Below are 23,939 nucleotides of genomic sequence, written 5' to 3'. Positions count from 1 at the left end.
GAGGTAGCCAAACAAGGGTTGGATATCTCTGGATATCTCAGCCCAGACTGCCTTGAACGAAAAATTCAGAAGAAGAGACAAATAAATTACTGCATCAGGAACTATTGTCCCAGTTAAAACATCCAAAGAAATCGACAGCTAGAGCAGGGGAGTGGGAGAGAGAGGAAGATTTAAATATGCCCTTCAACGATAGCCCCCTGTCGTAGTCACTTCTTGAAGAGTTCAGAAGATTGGCCAATGTGGCAGAAGGGACTCTAGATGGAGACCTAGTGTCTCCTCACCTCAGGGGGAGGATACAACTGCACAGGATCGGCAAAGTATAGGATGTCCTGGCCCAAGAGGCAATAGAAGAGCTAAAAAGAGAGAAGCGAGAAGGAGGAGGAGGAGGAATAAAGCGACTTCAAAACTCAGGAGACAGTCTTAAAATACACAAAAAATAAAAATAAAAAACGGGAACAAGTTCCTTTCTTAAGGCACTCGTAAGATCCTCCACTGAAGTCCACTGAAGTCCAGAAAAGGTCAACATGGACCAAATCTGTACTGATGGGTTAAAATCCAGGGAGGACACATGCAAAGAGGGTCGGACTGAAGATGGAAAACAAATCCAAAACGCTGGAGCCCTTTGCCCAGTAGGAGTCCAAAAGGATGGGATTGAGATCGCAAAGGTGAGCGTGGGGCACCAAACGGATTTCCGGGACAATGGGCCGACAGTAAAGATCGCACAATCTTGTAGAGCCTCCCAGAAGGGGGCTATTATGTCTCAGAGTGCTGGGCAAGTGTTACGCTCTGCAGTGTGTCTCTCAGCCCTGCTAAACACAAAGCTACCGTTAGCAACGTGTTTTCTATTGAAGAAACGTACATCGATTCCTCCGAGCTCAGTAAGCACATCAGTAGTGCTTGAAACACAAGGGGGCAAATGAAAAAATAGCCCCTATCTTCTTGAAACAACTGATTAGGGGGACGGGAAAAACATCCACTGTAGAGGAAGTAAGGACAGGTCAAGGTAAGCAATCCGTGATGGACATGAAATATAATGGAGCTGGCAAGTCGTTGGAGGTCGAGGTGGCTCATCATCAGCAGAATGCAAGTCTTCAAACACCGCTGGGGCAAGTAACCCAGGAAACAGATAGGGATGATGAAGCCATTACAGACTTCGCAATGCCAAAGGTGTGGCTTACGTTAACAGCAAAAAACACGAATTACAGGTCCCTCTGCAGAGGTGCAATCCTATCTCTCTTCAAAAAGGAGACAAAATTATACCTTTTTGAAACGCAGGACTTGGAATGCGTACGATTTCCCACAATCACCAATCCATACTTGGTAGAAGTTGGACTTTCATGTAGAAAAGCACAAGAAGCCATAAGGGGGGCCTCAAGAGATTTGGAGGGGCAGGGTCTATCAGTTTCTTGGACCGCCCTGGTGGAAAAATCTAAATTGAATTCTCCAGTTGGACAGCAGTAATTTGGTGACTCTGTGGGTCTGGGGTAAAAGTGGAGAATGGAATCATCACCCAGAGGGTTAAAGGGGAATGACCATTCTCTCCAAGAAAACACACTTAATTTGCTGCCCGAAATCCTAACACAAGTCCTGAAGAAACTGGGGGTGGGTTCACAGTCTCTTTAGACAGACAGAATTGCATTTGATTTGCTGGAACACGCGGGGCACCAATGCGTTCAGCTAAAAAAAATAAAAATGAAAGAGGTTCTTTTTGCTACAACGGATATAATCATTCTTCAGGAAACATGGCTCGTTACAATCTTCAATCAATCTGCCTCACAAAAAGCCAAAGGCAGCAGGCCTGCTGATGGCATTTCAAAACATCACAATTGGCAATACTGTGATGATCTTTAACGGCAATAAGGGTATACAAGCATGTAAGGTAATAGTAATGCATCAGAAGCCGGTGTTTGAGCTGATTATTATAAATGCATATTGGAACCCCGCCCGCTGTAATCTCCAGGATTTTTTGGGCAGTCTCGCCATATTGTTAGAAAAAATGTACATTTCTTTTGGGGGAGCGTATATAACCTTTGCAGGGGACATAAATACTCAGTGTGTCCCTCCCTCGCAGGAAAAGGCAAATCATAGGCCACAGAGAGTTTCGGACAAGGGGAAAAAGTGGGTGAATTTTTTGAGGGCCTGGGGGCTTCAAATGACAAATAGGGCAGTGGTAGGGGACATCCCTGTCTCTTCAACCTGGCACCGTGGTTCCTCAGCCTCAACCCTAGACTTTGGGCCTCATCACCAGTTGGGCGCTAACCCCAGCGGTATTACTGCAATATTACCGCCGGGGCTATTAGCCCTACCGCCAAACCCCGGCGCTATTAGCACCGGATCACGGGTTTGGCAGAATGGTAAATCCCCATTCCCCATTGGGCCCATTTGGGAATTTCCCATTCCCCATTGGGCCCAATGGGGAATGTTCGGCGCTATTACCGCCGGTGGTAATAGCAACGAAAATCAGCAAAATCGCAGCAGATTTTCCCCCAGCTCAGAGCTGGGTTAAATCCGCCAGACCCGTGATTTGGTGGACCCTTAAATGTGGCGGTAATCGCATTACCGCTGCATTTAAGGGTTGCCGCCAAACTCGTGATGAGGCACTATATCTTTATGTCAGCTGAATTATTTGTCTTTGATGTTTCGTTGAGTATTAAGGTGGATGGGGTAGTGACCACTCTAGATTGGAATTGACATTCCGCAACATAACTTCTAGATTGCCAGACAAACAAACTCAGATTCTTTTGAGTAGAAAGGGCAGACTACGTCTCCCCAAATATAAATGGGAAGGTAGAACTCTAAACAACAATCTATTAGAAGATCCAGATAAGATACAGCAACAAAATTGTCAGCCAGATTTGTTTATGAAATGTATCTGGTCTACATGTCCACCAGGCGTGGGAGGAGGGGGGGAAGAAACAGGTTCATCACCACATATTTGTTGAGGCAACAAGACAGAAAAAGAGGGCATTGAATCAGAAGCTGAGACAGTTGAAGAAGCAGTATACTAACACTAATATTCTTAAGAGAGAATCTAGAGTCCTCGGACAACAGTATAAACAATGGTCACTCGATCGAAGGATGTTGCGATTACAATCGGATGGGGAACTGATACTGAGGCTGGTTTGTGACAGGGACTCGAGAAACCTCTGGACGGTTTTACACCAACTAGAGGGTGGCTCAGGGGCTGAGCAATGCAATCTGGTCCCTGAGGGTATGTGGATTGAATTTCCGTCAGCCAACTTCAAAAATCATGTGCAACACACTTGTAGGGAAGCCAAGGGGGTCATATGGGAGCTCCCTCTCGATGAACATTCCTTGGTGGATCTGATTCTGAGGGCGTCTGGTTCAAAAGCAGCAGGCCCAAATGGTCTCACAGATCAAGTCTTGAAAAACAATCCAGTGTTATGGGCTAGATTACTATTCTGGTTGTTTAGCGAAATCCTGGAGAGGCAAAGGTTTCCACGCTCGTGGAAAACAGCGATAATTATTCCACTGTTTAAGGGGGCGACCGGATGATACCAACTAATTATCGTCCGATGGCCTTCCTTGACATTGAAAGTAAATTGTTTATGAAGATCCTCATGGGTGAACTGGAAAGATGGGTGAAGTCTGCGAAAATCCTCTCGAAATATCAGACTGGGTTTAGAAGTGGTCTCTCCACAGCCTTGAATGGGGAGGCCCTGAATATTATGAGTGAAAATACAAGGGCCAAGGGAAATCAACAACTCTATGGGGCCTGGGTGGACTTCTCCAAAGCTTTTGACCAGGTGAGTAGGGATCGACTTTGGAAGAAGCTGAGAGGGTGGGATATTCCAGAATAAATGTTGTCAATGCTTATTGAAATCCACAAGGACACTACAATAAGAGTGAGATTGGATGAAGAAGGGCATCTTTCTGAACCCATTAAGGTGGAAAGGGTGGTACATCAGGGCTGTCTAGGTGCCCCCATTTTCTTTAACCTCTATTTGGTGTATATGGGTGATTTCCTGGGTTCAGCAGCTTTGGCCAGTCCAGTGATTAATGGGAGTAAAATTCACTGGCTGGCCTGCGCCGATGATGTTGTACTACTAGATAATACTGCAGCAGGGCTGCAGCTTCTCCTTAACAAATTGGATGACTATGCAACAGAGAATGGCCTCTCCATAAATCCCTCAAAGTCAAAAATTGTTGTCTTTAGACATACGCATAAAAAGGTAATTTACTCACTTTGGAAATTGGCAGGCCAGGAAATCCCAAGAGTGGAGGAATTGACATACCTGGGATATAAAGTCTATGCCTCACCTTCAGTAGGCAAACTGGAGCGGGACCTGCAGAGTAAGATCGTGCAGTTGGTTCCACAGATGAAAAAAGTGTTGGTGAAGTATTGTGAATTTTCGCTTCTTCGCTGATTAGATAATAGAAGGCGCAAGTAATCCCAGTGATGCTCTATGGCCTGGAAGCCAAACCTTTCTTGTGGAATACAGATTGGCAAAGATTGGAAGGTAGTGTGTGGAAGAGAGTTCTTAGTTTACCTATGAGCCTTTCCATGTGTAGCCTTAGATTCGAATTAGGATTAAGATCCTTGAGGGCGCAAGCAGACTGGAAACTAATCTCTATATTTCACTATATTATCACTGCCCAAGATCATACGCTGTACGCAGACATCAAGTCCCATCTAGAGGGGAAAAAAATAGAAAAAATGTCAAACCTGGAAGAAAGGATAAAGGCTGGGCTTGCCAATGCCAATATCGAGTTTATAACAAGAAATCCCTACTGCTGTAAACACAATTTGCATGAATTCTAATCATAAATTCTTTCTAAAGGTGTACCGGGATCGGTATCACACATTTTTTGAAAAAGGTTCTCTGAAAACAATGAGGGCAAGTTTGTAAAAAAAATATATGTGTGTTTATTTCACAAAGAGAAATTTAAATAGACTAAGTGTAAAGGGTTTATCAAGAATGAAAAACATAAAACAAAGAACAACAAATAGCTGCAAATGCAAATGGTTTCATAGTTTAGACATGTTAGTCAAGCAAAAAGACAAAAAAATCACAAAAGTTCAATTTTCAATTCGTTTTAGTATTAGAGAGAGAGCAAACATAAAGTTCAGTTATCAATTTAGTTGCAAAAGAGGGAATACTCGTGGAAACTAGATACATGGACTGCAAATAGTGAAAACATTGCCTAATTATAAGCCAACAAAATTAGGTAGTTGGAATTTTCTTTACTAAAAATAGTGAAGTCCAAATTATCTCTCTTTCCTGTATTCCAATGACAGGTCTGCCTATGTGTGTGTGTCACAAAAATACTGGACTAAAGAAAGTTCAAGTAGACATCATCAAACAACGTTTCGGCAAAGGTGCCACCTGTCTGGCCATAGGTTCATAACATAGTCGAAGATTGCCTTCCTCAGGGCGAGATACCTCACAAAAACTTGATCCTGTGGGGAAGCAGACATGAAAAGAATAAATGAAACAAAACATGATAAGGACAGTCCCCTGTTCATGAAATAAAATTGCCCTTATTGCTTTCATAAGAGAGAAAGGAAACGAATTACCTAGTGGGTACACTGTGGGTAGATTGGACCAGGCGAGTGGAGGGCTCGGGAGCCCAGAGATGGACGCCTGGAGGAGTGGAACCAGGGTAAACCCACGGGGAGACTGCATCAAAATTGAGGTCACATTGGAGAAAGCACTCACTAAAAAATGGAAAAGGGGATAGAATTAGTGTGTGAAGCTGAATGTGAATAGTTAAAAGGAAGCGTGTAGAGAAAGGGCTGTCTTTAAGGGAAAGTCTTCATAATGGAGTATCCAAAGCAGTTGATCGAGCACAGTGGCATGTGGATAGCTCAATGAGGTCGGTGGTGTGCCATCTAAAGTGGCTGGTCTCAGGTGCGGTGACCGAGAGGATTTTGAGCCCAGTGATCACTTGAAACTGCACGAGGGCAACAACCGCTGTGTTGTCACCTCATGTTGCATGAAAAAGGCGCTGGATGCTGCCTCTAAGAAAAGGGGAAAGAGAAATGGAGGCAAAAAATGCTGAATGCGTTCAACCATGAAAAAATGGTTTGGGTGTCAGCTCGAATTATTCACTGTGTCTTACCTGAATTGCCTCATAAATCACATAAGCCCGGGAACACTTATTTCCTTGCCGCTACTGGAGCTTGAATGGAGCTTTATGAGATGTGCGCGTGTGCGCGTTTACTAGTGGTGGCAACAGGGTCGTGTAGCCGTGTTCCATTGGAGCTGAGTCCTAGGAGTGCACGGGTTGGCTGGAGGTAGCCGTGCCTCCATGTCAATCGCACGAGCTTGGTCCTAGAGGCTCATGGATTGGCTACGGATAGACGTGCCTCTGTGTCAGTCACCGGGTGTGAATAAAATGTCTTTGTTACGGCTGCTCCTGTAACGCTTAGTAACAGGGCAGTCTACGAGAGGAAGCGTAGTAATACGGTGGGGGTTGCCATGCCTGTGTAACGATTAAACGGTGAAGTTGAAGGCTGACTCACGGGCGGCTGCTGCTGTAAAAGCTAAGTCATGTTGCAGACCGCCTGGAAAATGAAGCGTAAGCGGGAATAGCTGGTGCAGGTGGGACAGCCAGAAAACAGGTGAGTAAGAGAATCACGTCTGGTTCGTGACTAGAAAAAATGTATAACTTAAAAGTCTGGCAGGCCTTCCCTCATGGGATGAGAAAAATGGGGTGATCCGCATATTTTTGCATGAAACGTGAAGGAGTAAAAATAATTAAATAATAAGAAAAAGAGTCTGGCAGACCTACCCTCATGCAATAGGAAAAGTGGGGTAAGCCGCAAATTTTACATGAAACGTGAAGGAGTCGTGCATCTTCCTTGGAAAACAAGAGAGAAAAAAGCCTAATGAAGAAGGCTAAAGAATGAGAATGGATGGGGTTCCCAAATAGTGATCATAAAGGTAACCCTGGGAAATGAATCAAAGAAAGTGGGACGGATTCCCAGACTGGAATCATGTTGGGAAGAAAGAGAGCACAAAGCAGAGAGAAATATGAATGAAAAGGAAGCAACAGTGGCTTAGAATGGAGTAAAATCTTCATTGAGTCCGCTTGTATGAGTAGATAAGCGGTAAATCCATCGAGCCTCCTTCTGAAGGAGACATTGAGAGACATTCAGGGTTTTCTTTACTACGTCCAGTATCCACTAGAATATATCATTGGCAGAATGTTGTAGTTCAAGGTAGTGGCTAACCAGAGGTGCAGATGCTGTTCTGCACCGGATTCTCGAGCGATGCTCCGAGATTCTGATCTGAACAGATCGAGAGGTTTGTCCGACGAAGCGAAGTCCGCAGGGACATTGAATGCAATACACTGCCTGTTTTGTTTTACAGTTTGTCATAGTGGAATGAGTCCAAGTTTTTTGCCCAATTTTGAACTCCTTTAGTTTTTTGATGAATTGGCAGACAGAACAGGAACCACACGGAAAATGGCCTACAGGGGTCCTAAGGTCCCAAAGTCCCATTCTGGGTGAGTCTTTTTTGAGAGAGGAATGGACAAGTTTGTCGCGAATGTTGCTGGCTCTCTTGAAGGCAAAACATGGTAGGGGCATTTCAGGTAGACTGATTTTAACAATAGGCCAATATTTAGAGATAAGTTTTTTAATCTCGAAGGCCAATATCGAGACCTTGATCCATAACCCACTGAATGCCAAGAAGGCGTTAGAGGAAATTGATTGGATCATAACAATAGATAGCATGCAGGCCCGCTCTCCTGAAAATCTCTTCCAGAAGGCTAATATAAAACTGGGTATCATTTGGAGATATCTGGTAAAGTTCCCTGATTGGAAGATTAGAACTAACTTCCTCAGGATTCGTTTGAATATTGCCCATACGGGGGAGGTTTTAGCCAAAAGAGGGCAGGGAGAATTCAGTATCCCCTTGTGTAGAGTCTGCAAAAAATCTGACCAATCAATCCCTTAAACATCTTCTGATGGAGTGTGAAGGTACTTGGGCTGTGAGGTCACTATTTTTCACAAGGTGTGAATAATGAGGGTTTTTTGTTGGACATGTTTTGGTATAGACTGATTTCTGGGTATGATATAGCTTTGACAACGGCGGTGGTTCAGGTATTGGAAACAATTAACATTGTGAACTGAACTACTATAATTGGCGTTACCTCTTTTCTGTAATGGAAATAGTGTAGGATTCTTTTTTTTCTCTCCCTTTTCTCTCATTAACTTAGTTGCTGTTAGCTTCGCGATTGTACCAGGTCAATAGGCATGTTCTTTAGTTAAGTTGTGGTTTTAGCAATGAGCTACCTGTTACCTTTTTGTTTTTTCTTCTTTCTTTATTTAGCTAATAATTTTAATCATTTTAATTGTTGGATAGGATATTTCTCTTTTCCTTTTTGAGATTATTGAGATCAACTGTTTTAGATTTTGTCTGTATTGTTAGGTGTAACTTTCATAATTGATGAACTAACCTTTTGTTTTTCTTTTGAATTGTATAAAATTGTTTTTCTTTTGTAAAAGGTTATGAAAACAAATACAATTAAAAATATATATAATTTTAAATATAGGCCCTTTTTATTTGACACAACGCCACTAGGACTGCCTTATTTTCATTTGATGGGCGACGCTTACTCCTATCTTAGATTTAGGTGTAGATTAGGCATTTTTCCAACCGGAATACAGTTTAATAAACACCCTTGGACTGTGATCACTTGTGTCTGTCTTTACTGTTTCCACCATGAGTTCCTTACACCACTGCCTGGGCCTAAGGCCTTTCTAAAATACTTTTCTTAGTTTGTTCTTATGCCCTCCTGTGGAACGCTGGATCTGCACCTTCACACTCCCCCTTCCGTTAATGTATTAACCGATAACCCCTTCTTTTCCCCCATCTCCTTCATCCTTTGAGATCCATATCTTACAAGCCCTGCGTAAACTTTCACCGCTAGCTGTGTATTTCTCTGATGTACAAGTCAGAAAACAGCACCCACCGTCGCTGTAACAGTTCTCCCAATATTACTTGTATTTTCTAATACTATGGGAGGGCTAGACAGTGTCCCTTGTAGACCAATTGGATCAGCTATCAGAACCATGCAGTTCTCTTGTTCCCCCTTGCACGGGCCATTGTGTAAGAATACTTGTGGACAGGGGCGTGGCCTTGTGACCTTTTTGCTGTGAGCAACATCATATATTTGCCCCTGTGCCCACCCCCCTTGCAACACCTAAACTCCACCCGACATGCGTAGAGAGTAACGAGAACCACTTCGAGAATTTGCCCTATTAGTAAGATGGGAGTAGTCCTGACCATCAAACGATAAACAAAATAGTCCTAGTGGAGTCCGTCAAATCAAAATGTACAAAAAGTGTATAAAGGAGAAATGTATGTAAATGAAAAATCAATGTTCAAAAGAATAAATGTGGCTGAATCAGCTCTCCTCCCTACGTTAGACCACACAGATGAAAGGCGGTCCCTGTAGGCAGGATGACACACTTTGGCTTGGGTTTTCAACACAATAAACAGTTCCAGAAAAAAATTGATTGAGGCCCTCCTGGTTTTCCACATTAAAGTCTATCTTTTCTGACTTCCAAATAATGTTTCAACAAAAAGTTCATGTAGGCCCCCCTCTGTCGGGCTCAGACCTCTTCAAAAGACAGTTCAAGTGGGTCCCCCTCTGTCAGGCTCAGACCTCATGTAGGCCCGCCTCTGTCGGGCTCAGACCTCTTCAAAAGACAGTTCACATAGGTGCCCCTCTGTCGGACTCAGACCTCTTCAGAACAAATTTCAACAAAACATCCAAGGGGGCTCCCTTCCCCAAGCTTACTTTACTTCAGGTCTCTCTCAGCCAGGCTCAGACTGCTTTCGAATGTCGAACACTTTTGAATGTGCATGGCTTTCTTTACAGACCTCCGGAGGACCAATTTGTCTAAAAGTTAAAGGCTTTAACTTTCACTCTCCCCTTCTCTAGGAGTTCATTTTGTTTACTTCGCTTTTGCAGTTCATTCGATTTATCATTACAAGCAATGCACCTTTCACTGAGACTTTTGAGTGGGCTACTACCTTTCACCGGACCACTCTGTTACTCAGTATCACTGATTTCACAGCTGTCCTTACTTCAAAGTTCATTCACAGGTCTGCCTTTCTTCGTGTCTCATCTCAAACTTCCTTTAACACACACCAGGCTCTCAGGTCGCTTGCCAACTTACCGGCTGTGTGCGTTTCTTTCTTGGTTTTATGATTTCCAATTCACTAGTCAAGGTTAGTACCACAGGCTTGGCCTCGCCTCCCCATCTCTGCCGTACACCTGGGAGTTGTTGCTGGTGTTCTTAAAACACAATGCAGCCTTCTGATGTGGGATCTGGCCTTCTCCATGTGTCTTTCGCAGCCTGCCGGAGGCAACAACCTCCAGTAGGGAACACTTGGGGTTTTCGACCCACTGCTCTCGTCCCTTGGTCCGTCGCTCTGCTACAGAAGGTTTGCCTTTACCCCAGAATTTCTGCTCATACTTGTATTCCGGTTTGCTCAGTGTGTGTCTGTAGGTTCTACCTTTTATTCGTGTGAGGAGAGCTAATTGGTATCAGGTGTATGCACTTAGAATCAAGTGCCTGACTTTGCCTGACCCGATTAGTGGGAAATGTCTATTACGATGTATAAGAGTTTGTCTTGTTAGTCTCAGTCACCTTCTTCCTCGGCCCAGTGTTTGTGTAAGAAGGGGGGTTGAGCCCTCGGATAATCCTAAAAAATAGGATGGGTTAGATGAACAAAAAAGGGGGGAATACCACACCTCACCATCGGCTGCCTCACCCCCACTCGCCGAAGACCCCTCACCCAGGTGATCCAGCCACACTTGTCCGTCCAAAAGCGATGGCTGTGTCCTGGCCACCTGAATGACAAGTCCCCGAGGGCTAGTGGGTGAGACACCCTTTGGTTTCTCACAGTGTGCAGTGCATTTATTGCCTCAGATAATGTTCCATTTCTGGCGTCATTTGCAGACACGAATGTTCAGCAACTGCTGCCTAGTTTCACACAGACGCCACCTTCCATTGCTGTAATTAAGTCTAGCACATACCTATTCTTCAGAGTGTTCAACCTAAATGCTCTTAACTCCTCCCTGATTACGTTCAGCCCCCTTTCTGTGCCATTCGCCAATTGCAGCAACTATTAGAGTGTTATCTGCAGCCTCTTGGCGATGGCGGCAGTCTCTATGCTAGATGCAAGAAATTATGTAAAAGTCAAAATTCTATAGGTATTGCTGCTGTTGGGGTGGTTAGGAAAGGACCCCACGATCAGGAGGGGGTCATGTTGCGAGTGCCATATTGGTGCCTGGGGGTGCAGCAAACTGGGAGTAATGTGGCAATTTCATATTTACCCAGTGTAGTTAGTTATAGAAGAGATATGTTACTTTAGTGTTACTTTTAGTTTAGAGTTGATACTGTGATGAATAAGTGATGATTCCTCCCAGAATCCTGATCTGGGAACCTCCTCATGTGGCCAGGGAAAGGCAGACGCTTCCTGATCCCGACCATGGGGGTGGTGTACTGCGGAAGGATCAGATGGGAGGGGCACAGTCCAGGAAGACTGGGAAACTCCCCTGTTTAACTTTCCCCATGATCCCACACTATTGATGGCTTTTTGCCAAACTGCAGAAGTTGAAAGAAACAACTTTGAAGAAAGGGACTACACGTCAGAGAATCCCAGAAGTACTGGGATGAAGAAGAGGACTGAAGAGGCATGCAATTGTACGAGTCAGACAATTGAACCTAACAGTTCACACCTAATGGAAACTGTGAGGCATGAAAGGCGCCCTCAGGTGCAGACAGGTGGAAGGAGAGGCAGGAGATGGAACTATGACTGGAATGCAAGCTGTAGTAGTAGCTGCAGAAAGAAGAAGGCACACACCAGGCAAACCAAGCAGAAATGGAAGAACAAGAGGGACACCGGAACCTGGAAAAAGCAGATTTCACCTTTGTGTTCTGAGAGGGTCCTGTTCTCCCAAAGTCTGAAGTGCAGAGGCTGCGCAGCAGAAGGAGTGCAGGAGAGCCGTCTTTCCCCTTGTGAGCCTGAGTGCCATGGTTGCCACATTCTGAATGTGTTGGAGAACGAGGCAAGGAGCATTTACCAAGCTGTGGGTCCGAGGAGCGAGAGGGGCTCCAGAAACATGTAACCGGACAAGAGACACCTTCACGGAGGAAGGGTGTGGGTCCTTATGCAGCCAGAAGCAGCAGTAGTCAATGTGGAGGTCATAGAAGCAATGCAACCCACAGAGCAAGCGTTAAAGAAGCCAGTGAGTCAAGCTCAGCATTCTAATACCTTGCGCAAGCATTACCGGCAACAGTATCCTGTCCCCAGTTTACTTGCGCATGAGTAAAGCAGTATGAGATGTCTATTAAATCTGAAGTACCTGAACAATGTGAAATGTAGCAACTGTGTGTAAACGAAAAGGCTGTATACTTGCATAGAAGTAAAAGCCTGCTTACATCCCTTGTTAAGACTGTTACTTTGAAGTACCAGAATAATGGAAAATGTAGTACGCGTATGTGAATGAAAAGATTGTTTACTCGCGTCGGAAAAATAACGCTGCTGACATCCATTGTTAACCATTATGCAACTGATACTATTTGAAGGAGTGGTCGCGTGTGCCTAATTGTAGTTCCCAAAGGAGAACTGCACTCTATCCTTTACAAGGGAATACAATTCTATACCAAACTTTAACATCTTTAAACTACAACAAGGAGTGGTCACGTGTGCCTAATTATGATTTCTAACGAAAGACTGTATTCTATTCTTTACTTTAACAAGGCATACCTTTCCGGCATGAAGAGTTAAAGTGTATAAATAATTGAAGCTTAGAACAAACATTGCTCAAGCAAAGAATCTCCCCATATTGAGAGCAATTTCAACCTTTCTTGAAGCAATCACACTGTACTGGAAGGTTTCTAACAGTTAATTGGCCTAAGTTACATGTGTGCAAGCATTACCTGAAGCTAAGAGAGTGGCATCAAGGCTTCTGGGTAACAACTGAGGTTTATAACTAGCAGAACGGTACAGATAAAACTGGGGAAGGGAAACAGGCTGCTTGTAAAGACTATTTTGAAGTAGATACAACCTGTAATGCCAAAGACTGTGGAGCAGAGAGAGAGAAATAAGTCTAAAAGGCAAATACAGGTTATTATTGTGGCAGATAGACAAGAGAGGCAAAGAGGCTGCCCCTTTTGAAAGGAGATATTCAGAGTAAGAGTGCCTTGCTTACCAGAAGGTGTTGAAGTACTTTTAAGTATACCTCGTTGAAGCATGTCTAAGAATCTAAATCATTGAAGCTGTGATAGTAGTTCCAAAATACGGAAGATTTGGTACAACATTGCAGTAGGCTAAACAAGGTGGATACTGTGAGTAACAGTTTTCATGGTAAAGAAGTAGATGTATGGTAGCAACTGTGAGGAATTTGAGGACGTCTTGACTTCTTTCCCCAATATACTCTCCTCCCAGGTGGCCAGGGAAAGGCCATTGCTATCGGATCCTGACCCTTGGGGTGGTATGCGAGGGAGGATCACCTGGATGAAGGAGATTTGGGGAGTGGGGATGAGGCACCCTTGGGTGAGATGCAGTATCCCTCATTTACCTTTGATAAGGAGTCAGACATCCCCCAGGCCTTTGCAGGGTATTATTAGTCCTGTGTCTATTTTCCACTACACCATCTCACAGTGCTCACCAGTCCACTACTGGGATGAGGAACCAACAAACCAGAGCCATACATCCTCTCTTTATTGACTTATACACACACAGATACCACTCTGGTACTGGGACGAGGAAGAGGGATGACGAGCACCAAGACCGTTATGTAGCCGATGAACATTGCCTGCACCTGAGGCCAAGGGGGCGGTATAAATGGCACAGCCATGTGAGGCTAATGAGTTCACCTGTGGAACACTTGCAGGAAAGGCTGGAGGTGGAACCAGGGAGAGGCGTGCCCGAAACACCTACGAGCTGCAGAGTTGTTGCAGCAGAAGCAGATTGTGGCAGCAGCACTTGGTAGGTCTCCTGTAGCAGAGCTGGTCTGCATACCTTCTGGAGACAGAGAGACCCCATCTCCGTACAACCGAGGTGGCAGAGGTCCTGGAGGAGAGGCGCGCCAAGCCAGGGGCAGCCACAGCAAGCCTGCTACCGTGCAGAACAGCCCCTGTAGACAGCGCACCTAGTGAGCCAGAGAAGCCTGAATGACTCTGGGACGCTGAGGTGTGGACCACATTGTTGCTGCAGGTCGGGTCACTCGCGAGTCAGCGAGGGACCATTTAAACAATGTGAATGCCGGGCAAGATTGAAATAAATACTTTTGATAAGCACAATAACTTTAAGCTGCTGAGAAAACCAAAGGGAGTTTTTTTTTGTAGGACTACAGAACTGTATAAGAGATGAAACCGACAAGACCAAGACAGGGCCAGGGAAACAGTAACACTTTAACTTGTGAATACGCCTGTGAACAGGGTACAAGTTCCTAGCAGTAGAGTAAACAGGGAATTTGTTGTTGGTTTATTCAAAGGTGATTGATTTGAATGAAAGGAAACCCTTTTGAATACCAATCCAAGAGAAAGCAAGTGTGGGTGAATACCAATTGGATGTAAAACAGTTTGTTCAAACTCCCTGATAAAAAGGAACTGCATGACCAGAAATAACAAGCATTGGCAAGCACCATACAGATATAAGGAACTTGTCATTTGAAAGCATTGGCAGTGGCAAAATCCCTGAGAAGAGTTTGAAAGTGCAGCAAGTGAATGGTGGCAAAACAGGTAGTAAAGCATACCAAGGCTATGAAATAAGAATAGGTTTAGCACCACAGTGAAGCTGAAACGGTGGCAGTGTTCCTGTAAATAAGAAGGACGTAAGGTGTGTCAGTTGAGTGACCTGTAATGGGTAGACCGTGTGGTCCAACAACTGCGCCTAGACCGAGTACACCCACCTAAGGAAAACCCACTTAAATTGTGATTGAACATAAAGGAAAAATTGTATGATTTCAAATTAAGGAACTGAACTTTATAATATTGATGAAAGGCAAGCAAGCCAGAGGAGCTGGGAAGTATCCCAAGGAATTGTGTTTTAGAACCTTGAGAGACTTGAAAGCTCAGGGAAGGGAACCCCTCTTTTTGTAACGTGAACTATCTTGAATCCTGAGGAAGGGAAAACCCTTTTCCAACCAAGTGTTGGAAGAAGCTCTGAACACTTCTCATTTTGATGCCGACATGCTGACATCCCTACACATTGTATACAATTAGATGTGAGGGCAAGTATAGGTTTTCGACACAGACAGACATTTGCTTTGGACTTCCTGACACAGACTATCATTAGTTTCAGTTAGTTAGGGGGATCTCACCTTAGCATTTGGCATGTTAGGCCTTTTTCCAACCCTTACTTGTCTGTAATATAAGTTTATAGCCCAAACCTTATTCAGTTGTCTGTGTCTGCTTCATGGTGCCTTTATACAACACAGAAAAGTTATCCTGACAAATATACCATTGCGAATGTTAAAAGACGGTAACTAAAGAAGTCTGTGAGAAACCAAAAGGTGTCTCACCTACTAGTCCCCGGGGATCTCTCTCTCAGGTGGCCAGGGCATGGCCATCGCCTTTGGATCCAGACACTGGGGGTGGACCAGTGCGGTAGGATCACCTGGGTGAGGGGACTTCGGGGGTTAGGGGTGAGACAGCAGATGGGGAGACGCAGTATTCTTCCATTTCCAGTACCTATGGTCATAGGATTCTCCAATGTCCAAACTCCCCATCCCTTTCCACACAAACACTGGGCTCAGGAAGATGGCGACAGAGTAACAATGTTAACTCGTACACATTCCATTGGACATGTCTACAGGGATCATTTTACTCCGTGCTGTCCAAAGTGGGGAGGAGATCTGGCTCAGCCACATTTATTCTTTATTTTTGAACACTGACTTTCTTTTGTATACATATCTTCCTTTTTCACTTTTTGTTCAAGAGGTAGGGCAGGCATTAGGTTTTTGTTGGAATAAGCCATTTTGATTTGATGTACTCAACTAGGACTGTTTTATTTATTATTTGATGGTTGAGACTACTACCATCTTAGTTATAGGGCAAAGTAGGAGTTTCTCCAACCCCATTGAAACTTCAATAAAGGTTTTACAAATTGTACCTTTTGTGACAGTGTCATACGTGTGAGGTCATACCTCCCTTACACACTGTGTCAGGGGTGGGATACGACTCAATTGAGACAAATTGGAGGACCCTAAAATTCCAGTCACAGAGCCTTAAAACCCTCTACCGCCACAAAAGAATCCTTAGGCTTTGATATTTGTAGCAGCAGAGAAGCCACTAGCCCTCCCGGGAAAAGAGGGATGATTCCCACTGACTTAGTTCTAATACCTCCTACTGGTTGTTATATAAGATTGACCCCAAAATCAGACATGGCCTGGAAGTTTGGTCTAGATGTCCTAGCAGGCCTTAAGATCCAGACTTTCGGGGAGACAAATGTTCTCCCACAGAACCATGGTGAAACTCTTTTTGAAATACACCCTGGGGACAAAATTGCACAGGAAATTCTTGAGAAGGCTCTATTTACCCGCTTTGAGAAAGAACGTGAACCAGAGGCTTTGGACAGGCCGATGAGACATGTATCACCGAGGAAAAAAGGGAAGAGGAACCTACCATCCTCCCTGATCTTTGCTTCGCCCAGCGAAATGATCCAGTACTTGCAGCGGCTATCTGACAAGTAATTCCTGACGGAGAAGGACAAGAGAAGGGGGGCCCATTTTTCTTTCTGAAACAGGGATTACTATATAGAAGGGAACCCCACCAGGGAAGGCCTAAGTAAAACTCAAAAGTTAGTAATATCTAAAACCCATCCCAAGATCGTACTAGTGATTTCACACTCTCATTTGACAGGGGGACACTTGGGACATTCTAAAACCGAAGCTCACATCAATGGGAAATTCTATTGGCCGGTTATCGATGCTGACAAAGAATTTAATTCAGACATGTGAGATATGCCAAAAAACCAGCTCACATATTCCCTTACCTACCCCTCTAAACCCATTGCCGATAATAGAAGTCCCTTTCTCCCAAATTGGGATGGATATCATTGGACCGTTGGAAACCTCTAGGCTGGGTAATAAATGTGTTCTCATAATCTTTGATTACGCTACCCGGTACCCAGAAGCCTTGCCTCTGCGGAACAACACAAACCAGCACATTTTAAAACACATGCTGCCATTCTTTTCTAGGGTTGGTTTCCCCAAGGAAATTCTAACGGATCAGGGATCCAATTTCATGAGTAAGCTTAAGGGTGATGTCAAGGAATTAATACATATTACCACCCTAAGAACCTCTGTTTTTCACCCCCAAACGGACGGATTAACTCAAAACCTTCAAAATGATTGAGAAAATTGGTAGAGGAGGATGGGAAGGACTGGGATCGTATGATCCTGTGGGCCCTATTTGCAGTGAGAAAGACCCTTCAGGTATCCACTGTATTTTCCACTTTTGAGTTAATCTACGGTAGGGAACTAAGATGTCATAGACATGCTCTGGGAGACCTGGGAAGAAAGAGAAGTGGCACCTATTCCCCTAACACAGACAGCTACCTGATTGCGAGAGCACATGAAACTCGTCCGTAGTCTAGTCCACACTCATATGGAGAAAGCTCAAGTCCAACAAAAATTCACCTATGACAAGAAGGTACATTTAAGATACTTTTCAGTGGGACAGAAAGTATTAGTTAACTTACCTACCTCTGAAAATAAACTGGTCTCAAAGTGGCATGGGCCCTATGAAGTGCTGGAGCAAGCAGGAACCCGTACCTATAAAATAGCCAGACCCATAGAAGGCAAAAGACCCCCCTCTACCATGTAACTCTCCTAAAAGAGTAGAAAGAAAATCCTTCCTATACTGCCTCCTCTATATTGTCCTGTTTGGTTCCCGAGGATATAGACAACTCTGAACTTATGCCACAAGAACTATCTAAACAGAAAGAAGATTTGAACAACCTTTTTATGGCATTCCCCAATGTGTTCTGTGAGAAACCAGGGAGAGTACATGGTATTTATCATTATATCAGAACTCCAAAAGGGAAAAGTGGTCCATTTGAAACCAAATAGATTCCCAGAAGCACAAAAACAGTAAAAATAAAAATACGGATGGCAAACATCAAGCTTTCTTCGAGTCCATGGCCCTCCCCCATTGTGTTGGTGACTAAACCCGATCATTCTTGGAGGTTTTGCATATACTTCAGGCAGGTCAACACCATCTCCGCCTTCGATGTCTATCCTATGTCACGCATCGATGAGTTAATAGATAAACCTGAAAATGCCACATTCCTGTCAACCCTAGATTTAACCAAGGGATATTGACAGGTCCCTGTACATGAACCTGATAAGGAAAAGCCAGCTTTCTCGACACCAATGGGACTATTCCAATTCAAAGTCCTCCCTTTTGGACTGCATGGGGCTCCAGCCGACTTAAGGACAGGATATTAGAGCCTTACTCCGATTTCTGCGGGGCCTATATTGACGACATAGTCATTTATAGTAAAACTTAGGAAGACCATCTTTTTCTCTCTTTCTACTATTATGAGAACCCTCAGAGAGGCCGGCTTAACTGCCAATCCATCAAAATGTAAGCTGGCGCAATCAGCCGTGAAGTACCTAGGCTTCTTTGTAGGGAATGGCAGTGTCCAACCGTAGCAAGAAAAAGTGAAAGCTGTCCTAGATGCCCCCACACTCAAGACCAAGAGAGACCTCAGGGAATTCCTAGGATTTTTTTTTTAAACTTTCTTTATTGAATTTCAACAAATAAATACACATAGCACCCCATATAACAGATTAACAAGAGCCCAGTTCACCACTCTCTTAGCCAGGAGGAAAAAAAACCAAACACAACTCTTTAAGTAAATACGCTCAAATGATTACAATCAGATTCATGTGTGCGCCACAGTTGCCAGCCTGTGCCTCTCTCAGCAGAGGAGAATTCCAAATAGGGCCAGTTCAGATAGTCTTGCACATCACCACTGAAATAGTTTTTATATATATATCCTTGGGGGCAACAAAACAAAAAAAAATGTGTGGTGATCCAACCTATACACGCTCTGAAGCAGGTGCGGTGGTCTGGGAAGTCGAGGCATTGTCTATGAGATATTGCCGGAAAGGAGGCCAATAGTCGAATGGGCGACTGATGAGGGGGAGGGTAGAGGCAAATCTGGTTTCTCGCTGTTCAGACTAACTCATGACTTCCAGCCACTTCGGGAATGTAGGAGGGTTGGATTTCCCCCATGTTTTGGCTACTAGGTATCTGGCCACTACTGAAGCCATACCCAGCAGTCTTTTCTCAGTGCGATTGCTGCCCTCAGTCAGGGCTAAAAGCCAAAGCTTCGGAGAGTATTCCTCCTGCAAGGACAGCATACTTATCATTGCATCTTCCACCTCTTTCCAAAAAGGTCTAATGCAGGGGCAGCACCAGGCAACATGGTAGAAGGTAGCGCTCGCATCCCACACCTCTTACAGGTCGGGGAACTAGCATTGAAGAATTTGCTAAGGGCAGCAGGAGAGTAGTAAATCTGATGAAGAAATTTGTAGTGAATCATCCTATAGCGAGAGTTTATGGATATGTAGCGAGACTGAATACAAATAGTTTTCCACTCATCATCACTCAGCGATTTCCCCCAAGTCAGTTTCCCAGGGCATTCCTAGGATTGATTGGTTATTACCGTAGGTTTATACCAAATTTTTCATCAGATAGAACAGCCAGACTGACAGACAAACTAAGTAATGCAGAGCCCCGAAAATGTGCTGGACTGATGAAGACAACGCGTGTTATAATAACTTGGAACAAACCTTGTGCCAAAATCCAATACTAAAAGTGGCAGACTTCTCAAGTCTGTAGCAAATTTGTAGCAAATTTGTATAACAGACGGATGCCTCCCTCACAGACTTAGGAGCAGTATTGTTGCAAATATGCGATGGATTCTAACACCCCATCCTATTCACTAGTCGTATTAGAATTAAAGGCCCTTGCTATCAAATGGGCAATTATTCATCTGCTGTACTACCTTCTGTGGAGATGGTTCACACTTGTTACAGACCACTCACCTTTGGTATGGATAAGTCAACGAAATGACTCTAACCCTAGAGTCATGCAATGGTTCTTAGACCTGCAACCCTACTGTTTTACTGTGGAACACCGAAAAGGAAAAGAACAGGGGAATATTGATTTCCTTTCTTGGTTTCCCTGTGAAACAGATGCAGCTACATTGCATGGGGGAAAGGTATGTGTCATGATCTCTGCTTCCAAAAGGTCAGGGTTTTCCCAACTCCCTTGGAAGCAGATCCATAACCCAGGTTCCGAGTGCCAACCAGTCCCAATTGGGACCTTTTGGACCCAGTCCTGGCGCCAGTGGCACCAGGCTCATAAATATGCCCAGTCCCAGCGCTGGCAGCGCCGGGCTCATAATGCTTGGGTGGACTTACCTGCAGCAGACCATGCTGCTTACTTGCCTGCCAGTTGAGCCTCTGATCCTCTTCTGTTTGGAACTACTTTTCCTGTTGGGTGGGGCAGGAGCCACTCCCTAGATTCAGAACACTGGAACTCTTCTGGAAAGCAGGAACTTTTTTCTTACCTAGGCGTGGCTGTGGAAGGAGACACCTAAGCACTACAGGAGGCTATTTAAACCACACCCGGTGGATGAATCTTGCTTTGCGTTATTCTGCATCCTCTGCAGCAAAACGCTCATCGTGTCTTCTGCATCGGATCCTGGGCCTAAGGAAAAAGGCTTACCATCCTGAATCCAGTCTTCAGCAACACCTATAAAGACAAGAAAGAACAGGTTAGCATTCCGGCATCTGAAAGACAAAGGCTTACCTACTCTTCGTGCGCTCCGGATGTCTTCACACTGCATTCCGGCATCTGAAAGATAAAAGCTTACCAACTCTTCGCACGCTCCGGAGGCCTTCGGCGCTGCATCCCACATCTGAAAGACAAAACAAGGTGTGTTTAAAGACATTGGGGAACTTTAATACTCACGTGCCATTACTCTTTTCCACATCTAACCCATTGGGTATTCCGGCACCCTGCAGCCGCTCCGAACTCGTACCTGCAAAATAAAAAGACAGTTAGAGCGCATCGTGAAGCAGGCAACAAGCGCTTACTTACGTGCTTCCAGGCGCTTCTATTCATCACACAGGCTCCATCTTCAACTCACTTCAGCCCGTCATCCGCCATCGCCGGAACCCTGCAAAAGAAGAGACATCTTTACTAAAGACTTTAAAGACAATAGAATTACTCGAAACTTACCGTTCGTGCAGTAAACGACGGACAGCAGTCCTCTGAAGTCAAGAGGCCTACGCTACCTACCCAGTGAAGAAACTGGTTACAGCACCCTGCCCCGAGGCAGATGGAGAGCTCGGCATTCACTTACCTAAGGTGAGAGCGTTAACCTTTGGGGGTCTACAGGAGAGCAAAAAAGGAAAGAGATAGGGACACCCCAATAACCCCAGTTCATTAATCCCATATTTTCTATCTGCAGACATCTCACTCTTGAAGTCAGGCATACAGTGCACAGAGGTCCAGCCCAAAGAGCCAACCGGGTGCTAAACATCACCTTTGAAGATACGGTAGTTGCCCAGTCAAGACCGGCGCCTCTGCGAGAATCAGGTGAGCGTTACAGAACGCAAAGCCTACCGCAAAACTCTCGCCCAGGCGCTATGGAAACCTCGGATACTGACCACCTAGCCCGGTTACTTGGGGAACTAAGGGCAGAAGTGCATGCAGCTCGTCAGGAAACGAACGCTCTAAGAAGGGAACTAATTATTTCCAAGGAGAGAACAGACGGTCTTGCTAGACAATTGCTACAGTCACAAGCCGGACAGACCCCGTTACCCGCATCAGAGGCAAATCTTCCTTCAACATCCTCTATGAATCCAGTGCAGATCAACCTACCTGGGAATGTACCTCTGGCTCCGCCCGAACGATTTTCTGGTGACCCAAAGAGGTTTGCAGTATTTATCAATCAGTGCCGGTTGCACTTCTTATGCCGGCCAGCAGCCTTTCCAACTGATCAAGCTAAAGTAGCTTTTGTACTTTCGTACCTTAGTGGCAATGCGGCAGACTGGTCGATCCCTCTAGTTAATCAAGATGATCCGGTTCTCCGTGATTTTCAAGCCTTTCAGCTTAGTATGGAAAAACTGTTCGCAAGACATTCACAGGGGCAGGCCTTGGACAATGAGCTTCTTTCGTTGCGACAGGGTAATCAAGACCTTTTGGCTTATAATGCATCTTTCAATAGACTAATAGTGGAAACTCAATGGCCTGAGGACAAAAGGATTACGCTGTTTTATAGAGGTCTACGTGGAGAGCTCAAAGACGTTTTAGCCCAAGTAGTGAATCCCCCACAAGACTGTTCGGATTATATAGACTTGGTCGTTCAAATAGATCATAGACTGCAGAACAGGAAGGCCGACCGTTCCAAGTTTGATGCTCGAGTATTTTCCAAATCGCCAACTCCTCCCAAAGGAGTAGACTCCGGGGAACCCATGCAAATAGGGGGTCTGAAAGGTCCTCTAACACAAAAGGAGCGGGAAAGGAGAAAACAGTTGCAATTATGCCTATATTGCGGAAACTCAGGGCACTTTCTTCGAGACTGTCCGGTGAAACCTGCCAAGAAGGCAGTAGGAGCTGCAGTTACCAAAGTTACAAACTCTGAGCAGGGAAACAACCTCGCCCGACAAGAATAGAGGTCCTCTTGCCGAGCGTGAAAACCAGTTCCGTGACCTCGCATTTCGTGATACCTATGGTCCTCATTAGCCCTGATAATCCGGATCGATTACATGCAATTGAAGCTTACGTCGACAGCGGTGCCATCGGCAATTATGTGGATCATGAAATGGTTTTGAGGATGAATCTAACTCTTTGTCCCAAGGCTGTAAAGGACGTCATTACTACAGTGGATGGTACGGAGATAGCCTCCGGGCCAGTAACGCATACCACTCAAGAGGTGACGCTAGTAAGTCAAGATGGACACCATGAGAAGATCGTGTTCGATGTGATCAAGGCCCCTCAGTTTCAGATTATTCTAGGAATACCTTGGTTAGAGAAACACAATCCTCTGATCGATTGGCGAGCAAGAACGGTCCAGTTTCCAGAATGTGTCTCTACTTGTCACCCTCCACCTGGTGTTGCACTGGCAGCAATTTCTTCAGAAACTCCCCAGTTACCTCCCGAATACCTAGAATACCAAGATGTTTTCCGGAAGGATCAGGCTAACTCTCGACCTCCTCATAGGTCTTATGACTGCCAGATAGACCTGATACCTGGATCTACTCCTCCTTGTAGTAGAATTTATGCCCTCACCGAGCCTGAGAACCTTCACCTTCGACAATACCTGGATCAATACCTGGCGAATGGGTTTATTCGTCCTTCCAAGTCCCCTGCTTCTTCAGCTTTGTTCTTCGTTCCAAAAAAGGAAGGAGACCTTAGAACTTGTATCGATTATCGCTCCCTGAACCAGATCACCGTTAAGAATAGATATCCGTTACCTTTGATCCCTGAACTCCTGGACCAAGTCAGAAAAGCATGCATATATACAAAGCTGGATCTTAGAGGAGATTACCACTTGGTACGAGTAAAAGAGGGCGATGAATGGAAGACGGCCTTCCGCACCAAGTATGGGCTATTTGAATATCAGGTCATGCCCTTCGGACTTTGCAATGCCCCGGCCGCCTTTCAATATTTTATGAACAATGTCCTCAGAGAGCTCATAGATGTGTGTGTTGTTGTTTACATTGACGACATCCTCGTTTATTCTTCATCGGAATCTGAACATCGGAAACACGTGAAAATGGTCCTCGAAAGATTGCGTCAACACAAACTTTTCGCTAAGTTGGAAAAATGTGTTTTCCACGTGACTGAAGTTGAATTCTTGGGATTCATATTATCACCTGGCGGAGTACGTATGGATTCAAAGAAGGTCGAAGCAGTTCTC

The sequence above is a fragment of the Ambystoma mexicanum genome, chromosome 3q (genome assembly GCF_040938575.1).
Source record: "Ambystoma mexicanum isolate Mex_15411 chromosome 3q, UKY_AmexF1_1, whole genome shotgun sequence".
NCBI classification, from domain to species: domain Eukaryota; kingdom Metazoa; phylum Chordata; class Amphibia; order Caudata; family Ambystomatidae; genus Ambystoma; species Ambystoma mexicanum.
Note: the sequence above shows the minus strand (reverse complement) of the source record.